This window comes from Echinops telfairi, unplaced genomic scaffold, assembly GCF_000313985.2.
Source record: "Echinops telfairi isolate 266 unplaced genomic scaffold, ASM31398v2 ScPeMD7_7474;HRSCAF=8512, whole genome shotgun sequence".
NCBI lineage: Eukaryota > Metazoa > Chordata > Mammalia > Afrosoricida > Tenrecidae > Echinops > Echinops telfairi.
The window spans coordinates 3,147,466-3,157,711 of NW_022111378.1; the positions used below are offsets into that span (position 1 = coordinate 3,147,466).

The following is a 10,246-nucleotide window of genomic DNA, read 5'->3' on the forward strand; positions in this document are numbered from 1 at the left end:
AGCCCCTCTGTTTTAAAATTTGTCCTCTAATTTTATTATTTGATTGGCACTCTTGATTTCATATCTCATGGGTTCGTTTTTCTCTAACACATGTGCTGGAACAAAAACTACATCCCCACCGCCTCATCCTTAAATGAGCCAAGTGATAGCACTATTAGGAGCCCTGGTGTGGGAGTGGCGATGAGCGGGGCTGCTCTTTCTCGACTTCCAGAAAGAGTTACAGCCTCAGAAACTCCGGTCCAGGTAGTTCTCCTCTGTTCCAAAGGGGCATCATGTGTCAGAACTGACACAATGGCAGTGAGTCTGGGTTTGGGTTTTTATAGTACTGGTTAAAAGTATTCCCATCAGATAATTTTAACCAACACTGTAGTGATTCTAGGGAGATGCACCACATTTTTCTAGAAATAAACTGGGAAATACATTTGTTTCTGTCTTGTGTTTTTAAACTTGTCCAGTATTATTTGACATATTTTGATGAGTAAATGTAGTGGATTGAATGGTGTCATACTACAAGTTACTTTCATAGCCTATCAAAACATTTTATGTGAAAAGCCATTTTTGCAGATTTAAGTAGGGATCTCAAAATCAGATTATCAGAGGTAATCTAGATGGACCTAAGGCCAATGACAAGTATTATTACAAGAGAAAATCAGGGAGACATTTGACATAAATCAGAGAAGATACAGCCCCAGAAGGAGAGGAGGTCAGGTGAAGCTGGAGCAGAAATCAGAGTGACACAGCCATAATATAATGGATTTGGGATCAAGTACTCCCTCAATGCAAGAATACTTTCTTCTATTAAATTGGCATTCTATGATTCTCACCTTCCTGACACAACCGCTGAAGACAAAGCGGGTGAATAAGCAAATGTGGTGAAGAAAGCTGATGGTGCCCGGCTATCAAAAGATATAGCGTCTGGGGTCTTAAAAGCTTGAAGGTAAACAAGCGGCCATCTAGCTCAGAAGCAACAAAGCCCATATGGAAGAACATATCAGCCTGTGTGAGCATTAGGTGTCGAAGGGATCACTGAAGACAAATGGGTGCATAAGCAAATGTGGCGAAGAAAGCTGATGGTGCCTGGTTATCAAAAAGTATAGCATCTGGGGTCTTAAAAGCTTGAAGGTAATCAAGTGGCCATCAAGCTCAGAAGCAACAAAGCCCACATGGAAGAAGCACACCAGCCTATGTGATCACAAGGTGTCGAAGGGATTAGGTATAAGGCATCATCAAAACAAAAAAATCTTACCATAGTGAATGATGGGGGGAGTGTGGAGTGGATACCCAAAGCCCATTAGCAGGCCACTGGAGACCCCCTTGTGGAGAGGTCTTGGGGAGGAGATGAGCCAGTCAGGGGGCGATGTAGCAAGGATGAAAAATACAACTTTTCTCTAGTTCCTAAATGTTTCCTCCCCAGTCCCACTATCATGATATGAATTCTACCTTGCAAGTCTGGCTAGACCAGAGGATGTACACTGGTACAGATAGGAACTGGAAATACAAGGAATCCAGGGCAGATGATCCCTACAGGACCAGTGGTGTGAGTGGTGATACTGGGAGGGTAGAGGGAGAATGGGTTGGAAAGAGGGAACGGATTACAAGGAACTATATGTGACCTCCTCCCTGGGGGACAGACAACAGAATAGTGGGTGAAGGGAGACGTTGGACAGGGCAAGATATGACAAAATAATAATTTATAAATTATCAAGGGCTCATGAGGGAGGGGGTAGCGGGCAGGGAGGGGAAAAATGAGGACCTAATGCAGGGGGCTTAAGTGGGGAGGAAATGTTTTGAGAATGATGAGGGCAATGAATGTACAATTGTGCTTTACACAATTGATGTATGTATGGATTGTGATAAGAGTTGTATGCGGCCCTAATAAAATGATTTTTAAAAAAGATAAGGAATTTGCTGAGCAAGTTAAGCTAAGGACGATTCAGGAGGACAAGGTGGTTGATCTATTGATATGTTTCACTTTTGGCCTCCACACCTGTGAGCTGATGCATTGGGCTCAAGCACTGCATTTGTAGTTGCAGCTCACACAGTTTATGGCAGCTTATTGCTTCAGCAACATTAAGAACGTGTGAATACAGACAGGAAGAATTTTGAGATGCGTGTGAGAAATAACATCAAATGCCTTGTGCCTGTTGTTGGTAGACATATAGAGGCAGACAGCGAGGGCTTTGGACAAAGTGAAGAACACAGAAAGACAATGTCTATTGTCCTACCTCAGGGCTGTTGAGCAGATTCTCACTCACAATGAGCCTATGAGACAGCATACAACTGCTACTTGGACTTTCTAAGACTGCAAATCTTCATGGGAGCAACCACCTCATCTTGCTCCCATAGAACGGCCGGTGGGTTTTAACCACTCGCCTTACCTTGTGGTTAGGAGCCCAGTACTTATCCCACTATACCACTAGGCTCCGTGTTCATTGTCTTCGAGACTACACATATACACATATCACCATCCATAGAATATTGGTAGAAACATGAATATAAAAGTACTTCTAGTGAGTTCTCAGAATGAATTAAAGAAAATGCTCTTAGAGATTTAGCAAAAGTACATGCTTATTATAAAGTGCTAAAACTTGCCTGATTTGTGTTGTACAATAGTCTAGAAGTCAGTAATTATACACAATGAATTTAGATATTAAGCTGAAGAGAATCTAGAGCTCATATGGAAGGTACAGCCTGGTGTCTTCCTGATGTTTATATTGAAAAGTACGAGGAAAGAGAAGGAGGAAGTCATGAGCAAAAATAAACAAATGCTCGATGATTTCAGAGATTTGGAGCCTGCTCAGATCTTTAAGGATGCTAGAAATAGAAAGGTAGCTATTGGCAAAGTATGCTCTGGAGAACAGGTCAAGGGCCTAATGGGGTAGTATAAATGGTTAATTATACTTATTATGTTTAGGGTAACAGATTCTTAGAGAATCTGATCAAAACTATTAATCTAGTCTCCAGAAAACTGTATGTACCTGGCATTTTGTATGCAGTTAGGGAGGGGTGTTGTCCATAAACTTTCTGAAGTCCATCACAAATGAATTACCTGATTTAATGTGGAAACGCTTGGATTATTATTTTAAGATGCTTTCTAGCTGCCTTGTTCTTGCTTTCTCACTGCCAGTGCAGAACTTCCAACTGTGTTTCCAAGACGGAATGATTATGAGAGTAGAAAGCATCATCCTTCTCCCACAGAGCTCCTGGTGGTTTTGAACTGCTGGTCTCACAGTTCACAGACCGATCAGGGTTTCTGCATCTGTCAATCATCACGGGATCAGAGAGCTGCATGTTTCTTCCATGGATCTGATGGTGGGTGTCAACCGCCGACTAGATGTCTAGGAGCTCCCAGCTTAACCCATTGTGCCACCAGTCAATATCTATGTTCCTTTGTTGAAATGTTGCATTTCATGTATGACTAACGATCCAAGAGGAAGGTACATCTACAAAGCGATACAGAAGTTTTTATTTTTTCTTTCTTAACATGACTGGTTACAACAAAAAGCATCATTATTTTTTTTTTTGTATTTTTATGGTTTTTTTTAATCAAACATTTTATTGGGGGCTCCAGGCATTACAAGAATGCATAAATCATTTATATCAAGCGAACTTGTACGGATGCTGCCACCATCATTTTTAAAACATTTTCTTTCTGCTTGAGCCCTTTTGATATCAGTTCTTCTTTATTCCCTACCCCACAACCCTCCCACTCTTGTGAACCCTTAATAAATGAGACACTATTCTTATTATTTTTTCATATCTTACACTGGTCCAATGTATCCCGTCACCCACACACCCACAGTTCTGTTATTCTAATGTCATTAAAATTAAGATATTCTTTTAAACACAAAGAAGATGAAAAAGTCAGCAAAATATTGGGAGAAGGTTTTTCCAATATATGTGTGTGTGTGTGCGCGTGTATAACTTGACATACATATATACCAGGGTAAGTAATAAAATATTGCTACCAGCTTCCAGTTCATACATACATAGGTTCTTTCTAAACCAAATGTATTTAAACATGTCTCTGGTATCAGTGTGTGGCTGAAGACAAGTCCTTTCAGTAATACTCTTGTCTTAGACTCCTTGGGGTACCATCTAAACACAATGGTTTCCAGTGGATCTTTTGGGCCAGTTAATTGCAAGGCAAACAAATTGATTTAGAAAGTTATGGTAACTGCTCTTTGGAAGTTCAAACAGTAATCTTTTTAGACTTCCTTGAAGGACACAGGAAAGTCACTGGGACTTATGGAGATGTTTCAAGAAAATGGAAAACTGCATTGGTGAGAAAAAGGCCGAGAAAATTGCAATGACGATCACTGAGTGACATGGTGTAAATTGAAACGTGCAGAATTCTGCAGGGAGGAGTTAGAGAGATGGAAAAATCACCTCCAAAGTGCAGAGTTCTAAGTAGATAGTGTAGATGGCGAATACATTGAGAAATAATAGCTTCAGATTTTAATACTTTTGTGCAATAAAGGTCTCTTATTTTATAGCAATAATTTTTTACTTACTGTAATCTTCAGCAAAGCACATAAAGAAAACAAATCAATAAGAAAATGGAAAACAGCAAATGAGAAATGTGAACAAAATCTTGATCTGCCATGTCATCGTAAGTTACACGTAAATGGCTCATAAACTTATGAAAATGTTTACCCCGAATTCCAAAAAAATCAACCATTGGAAACAGTATGGTTCAGAGATTCACTCACAGATCGGGTCACCAGGAGTCAGGATTGATACTTCGTCCGCCCTAATTTGGCCATGTTATGAGAAGAGACTGGCTCCGTTCACTCCCTGCCATGGAGAAGATTCGGATTCATCGCAACCTAGAGAAGGACACGGTGGCTGGTGAAGGCGAGCGGGATCAAAAAAGGAAGACCCTCGACAAGATGCATGGACACACTGGCTGCAAAGACAGGCACAAACACGACGACTGTGGGGATGGCACAAGACTAGGCACTATTGTGTTCTCCTATATAAAGTCCATTTGTGTTGAAACCAATTCGATGGCACTGAACAACAACAGTATATAATATAATTACATGCATAAATATATATACAATATAATATAATTACGATGCATAAATGTATATGTATATATGTAGACACATTTGTGTCTCTGTATAGCTGTATTTGTACAAGAACTATAACTATATATGAGGGAGTTTCAAAAATGTTCTTGGAGAAATGCAATTAAACTATAATGGTATTTTTTTTCTTTATTCAACTCTTTGAAGCCTACTCATATAATGAGATGTTCAAATTTCTCTAGCTGCTAATATAAAAGTTCTTATTGGAGATACAAGTTAAGAAATATCACTTGCATTTGAACATTCAGGAAACTTGTTGGGGGTGGGGATGGGGAAAAAAGAAACGAAACAGGAAATGAGAGAAGATGGAAATGGGCATCATCAGCGATAAAGAGAAAAACTTGACATTGGTGAAATGACCTTTCCCCATGACTTGTCAATAATCAATTAATTTTAAAATGTTCAGCTAGGAGGGTAGTTCCCCCAGTGAAAAACAGAACCAAGTAAGAAACAATGAGCAGAGAGGTCAAAGCAAGGGGTAATGGTTAAAATGTCTAGAGATGGTGGAGGTCATGGAAAGGAGTTTAAGTAAATTTTAATCAGAACTCTGAAGGACGTTGAGACTTAAATTATTCTGGGTTATATATTTTTGAGATTTTAATTATAAATGTTTGATTCATTCATAATTCAGTTGTTTTCTTTTAAGAAAAAAATCTGGGCTTTAAGAACTCTAATGTAGCTTTGCGCATGGTCTAAATTTAGACATATTATATAATTCACCACAACTTCTGGACTTTCTTTACTGGAGGTGTTTTTCTCCAGTAGCTAAAAGTGAAAAAGGGATTTTGAACAGGACAATAACATCTCTCCATCCTTAACAAAAACTATTGAAATGAGTCTCCAGAAGCTTTCTCAATTTTTAAAAATAAATAAGCATCTGCATTCAGAAGCTGGTATTGTCTCAGGTCAGTTCATCTTGAGTGCCAAAAGTGCAATGCGGGATAATTGCTAGCGTCAAACCAATCCCCTGCAGAGAGGGCCGCGATGTCTCTCACAGAGGATGCTCCAACTGCCTGATCATCCTTCTGTGTACAGCCGGGGACTCGGGCTTTTCAAGCGTGCCCGAAAGACTGCTTTCTACTGAACTGCCATGTGACCTGTCAGAATCAATGGACGAGACACGTTATGGAAAGACAATGGAATCGAGCCAAGTACAATGCTCCAGGGGTCTGGTTTGGCTCCTTCCTTTTACTGTTGAAATGATTAGGTAGTAAAATTTTATCTGATGTAAAGTTCTGTGGATGTTAGCACTTGGCTAGCTCTATGGACAAATCCCCCTAATCAGGATCCAGCACTGCTCCAAACCCTAACAATACTCCCTCATGCTATGTCTTTATGTAAACATTTGGCAACCACTGACCTATTCGCCATCACTGTGACTTTGCTGATTGGAGACTGTCATAGATGTGGATCTATACATTGTAGACTTTTGACAATGGCTGTTTGCACTCTGCATAATGTCTGTGAGATTCAACCAAGTTGTATGTGTACTATTATCTCAAGCATTATTGGTGAACAATATTTCATTCAACAATTCATCTGTTGAAAGACACCTGGGTTGTTTCCATTTAGGGCTGGTACAAGCAAACTGGTAGGAATGGTCATGTTCAGGTTTGTGTAGGAACTGATATTATTCTTTTTTCTAAAGTATATGCCCAGGAATGCATTTCTTGCCTTGTTTGAAAAAAACAAAAACTGTGCTGGACAAATCAATATTTTCTAATTATGCCTAATTATCAAATACTGTCTTCTATTGCATTAGAAATTATGTTTTTATTGGTTTTTATTTTGGGATTCAATATGTAAAAATAAAATATTGCAAAATCAAGGGTATAAATTTTTAAATCATTTTATTGGGGGCTCTTACAGCTCTTATAATATCCATACTTCAATTGTGTCAAGCATATTTGTACATATGTGGCCATGATCATTTCCAAAACATTTTCTACTTGGGTTCTCCTTTTTTCCCCTCTCTCCCCCGTCTTGGACATCACTACAAACCACGAGTGTGTGTAACTATCAGATCTATTTGGGATGAGGATTTTCAAGTTAATTTCTTCAGAGGAGATAAAATGGAATGATGGCAATCAGGACAAATAGTTCATACTTTAAAAAAATTAATTTTATATTTTCAGCCTGGGAGTGGAATAAAAAGGTCATCTTAAATCCATGATAGAAACATGCCAAGTTTCTGTGGGAATAAACATTTAGAGATTGGGTAGAAGGAAGGGTTACTATCAACAAAGGTTTTATAGAATTTTTTTTTAAGGGTCCGAAGGAAGTTTACCTGTGTTTACTGAGAGACAAAGGTTTCTACTCCCATAAAGAGTTACCCTCTTTGAAAGGAGCAATTCTACTCCATCCTTCAGGGTCCCCGTGAGTCAGAATAGCCTAGAGGCATTGAGTGAGTTATTGTTCATCATGCTTCATAGAGACACTCAAGGGAATACTACTGGTTTCTGAAAAGTAATGGAGAAACCACAACGCACTTCATTGTACAGATGTTCATGGTGAACATTAAACAAACAAAACACTCATTGCCACCGAGTCAATTCCAACTCATAGTGGCCCTATATGCCAACACTGTGAGTTTCAGAGACTGTAAATCTTTGAAAGCCTCTTCTTTCTCCCTCAAAGCAGCTGGTGGTTTGGAACTGCTGATCTTGCATTTAGAAGCCCAGTGCATTACCACTACACTACCAAGCCTCCTTTTGGAGAGCATTATGTTGAGTGAAATTAGCCAATCACGAGAGGACAATAGTATATGAGACTACTATTATAGGAAAAAGAAACGTTAAAGACTGTCATACAAAAGGGAACAGATTTTGGAGTTTGCCAAGGCAGCGAGGGCAGTAGAGGGAAGTTAAAGCAGTGCACTAGATAGCTGACGGGTGATAGCTTAGGTGAAATGGAAGATAATAATCCAGAGGAGGGGACAGGAAGTCAGCAAGCAAGTGAGGAATAATTGCTGGATTTGCTGAGTGGTTTAAACTGTTGAATAGAAATGATAATCTGAAATGTAAATCATCACCTAATTTACAATAAAAAATAACAAACCTAACAAGATTTATTAAACACCAAGTTTTCATGGTTTGCTCATACATGAAAACATCAAATATTGTGTAATATTTTCATTTTCTGACTTACCATGGAATGATGCAACCCATCTCCAAGTTAAAAACCATGTGAGAACTTCACTTCTGCAAAATTTCTATTTATATACGAGGCTGCATATCACATCTTACCCTCAAATAACCTTTTCATTTTTGCTTCATGTTTAAATTTTGTTTTATGATCTTTCCTTTTCTAAATGCAAAAATGGATAGATTCTATTTAAATTATAATCATGGTTAAGAAGGTCATCTATAAAGTCATGTTTGCAATGAATGTAGCTATAGTAATAATATCCTTTTTATTTCACTGGTTAGCACCAATTTTATGGCACAGAACCAAACAGAAAAGAGCTGGAGAGAAAGAGTGACATTTCACTGTTAGAGTTCTAGTTGCTTTGATTGATAATCTTGCTATCTAATATTTATTCTCTGAGTCTTTTGAAATCTGATTCTGTACAATAACAGTCTTTATAAAAGATAATATAAATTTATTTCATCAGCTTTTTTACTGGTCTCACTGGTAATTTATGTCTTCATTAATTATTGAATGCCATATATTTTATAGTATTCACAGCAAAATATGCCATATTATTGCTGTAAGGATTCATCTGTTTTCCCTCCAGGAATCTTTTTATAACCTATGAACATTAAAGAAGAATTTGTCCTAAGATGGCTTACATCTATTTGTGTCTTTTGGAAGAGAAACTGTCTTTCAAGATTTGGGATCCCCTGAATATTATGGTAAAAAAAAAAAGTTTGACTAGCCTTAAGATACATCAACATATCTTAACTAATGTGAAGAGGTGAAAAACTGACAGAAAAATGTTGTGCACAAAATTGACGCCACAGAGAATGTGTTCCATGAATAGGATGTATTTTTCCCACTGGGACACCGAGTAGGGTACTGGCCGACTGTTTGCTTTAGGAAGGTGTGACTGTGCCGATCCCGTTTGTGCTATGTCCAGAGTGGACAAGCAGCCAATTTCAGTTCTTCACCTTTTCTTTAGCTTCAGAATGGAGGTTAGAACACTACTATAGACAAGACACATACTCTTAAAATATATATTATTAATTATAGTTTACAAACACTTTCACAAACATGGTATTGTTTAATCTTCATATAATGCTTGCAGGTATGCCTCATTTATCCCATGCAAGAGATAAACTTCACCCCAGAGGGGTTAAATCACTTGCCCAATGTTGCCTGGTACAGTAACAGATAGAGCTTGGATTTAAATAGAGCAGAAGAGTGGACTCTAGTGACTCTGTAGGTTACAGATTGGTCTGCTAACCACTAAGTTGAAGTTCAAATTCACCAGGTGTTCCTCAAGGGAAAGATGAGACTGTGCCTGTGAAGATTTACAACCTCAGAAACCCTTTATAGAGTCTCTGAGTCAGTAATGACTCATTGGTCCTGGCTGGGTCCCTGTCTATATCAATCAATCTATCTATCTATTTTGCATTGGGTAAATCTGCTGCATACGACCTCTTTAAAGTGTTGGAAAGTTAGAATGTTACTTTGAAGACAAAGATGCACCAGACCCAAACCATGGTGTTTTTCATGGTCTCATATGCATGTGAAAGTTGGACATTGAATAAAGAAGAGCAAAGAAGAATGAAACCGCTCTTGGACGAAGTACAACCAGAATTCCCCTTGCTTAGAGGCAATAATGGCGAGACATCATCTCATGTACTTTGGATATGTGATCAGGAGTGGCCAGTGCCTGGAGAAGGACATCACGCTTGGTAATGTAGAAAGTCAACAAAAGAGAGGGAAGCCCTTGACAAGATAAATTTTGATGTATTGGCTGCGACAATGGACTCGGACATAAGAACAATTGTAAGGTTGGTGCAGGCCCAGGCAGTGTGTCATTCTTTTGTACATAGGGTCGCTCTGAGTACAAGCAGACTCTATGGTGTCTAACAACAGGAATAACAACCATCCACCAACCCAGTCATCTATTAACTTAGTAGTACTGGATGAGTTTATATCTGTCTCTATCTGCCTATATGCTATCTATATCTATCTATCTATCTATC

At 38.6% G+C, this 10,246-nt stretch overlaps 1 protein-coding gene across 3 annotated transcripts in view; it reads left to right on the forward strand.

Moving 5' to 3' along the window:
• Positions 1–10,246, forward strand: part of GRM7 (glutamate metabotropic receptor 7) — a 1,182,365-nt gene that overhangs the window by 126,231 nt on the left and 1,045,888 nt on the right. The window lies entirely within an intron of this gene.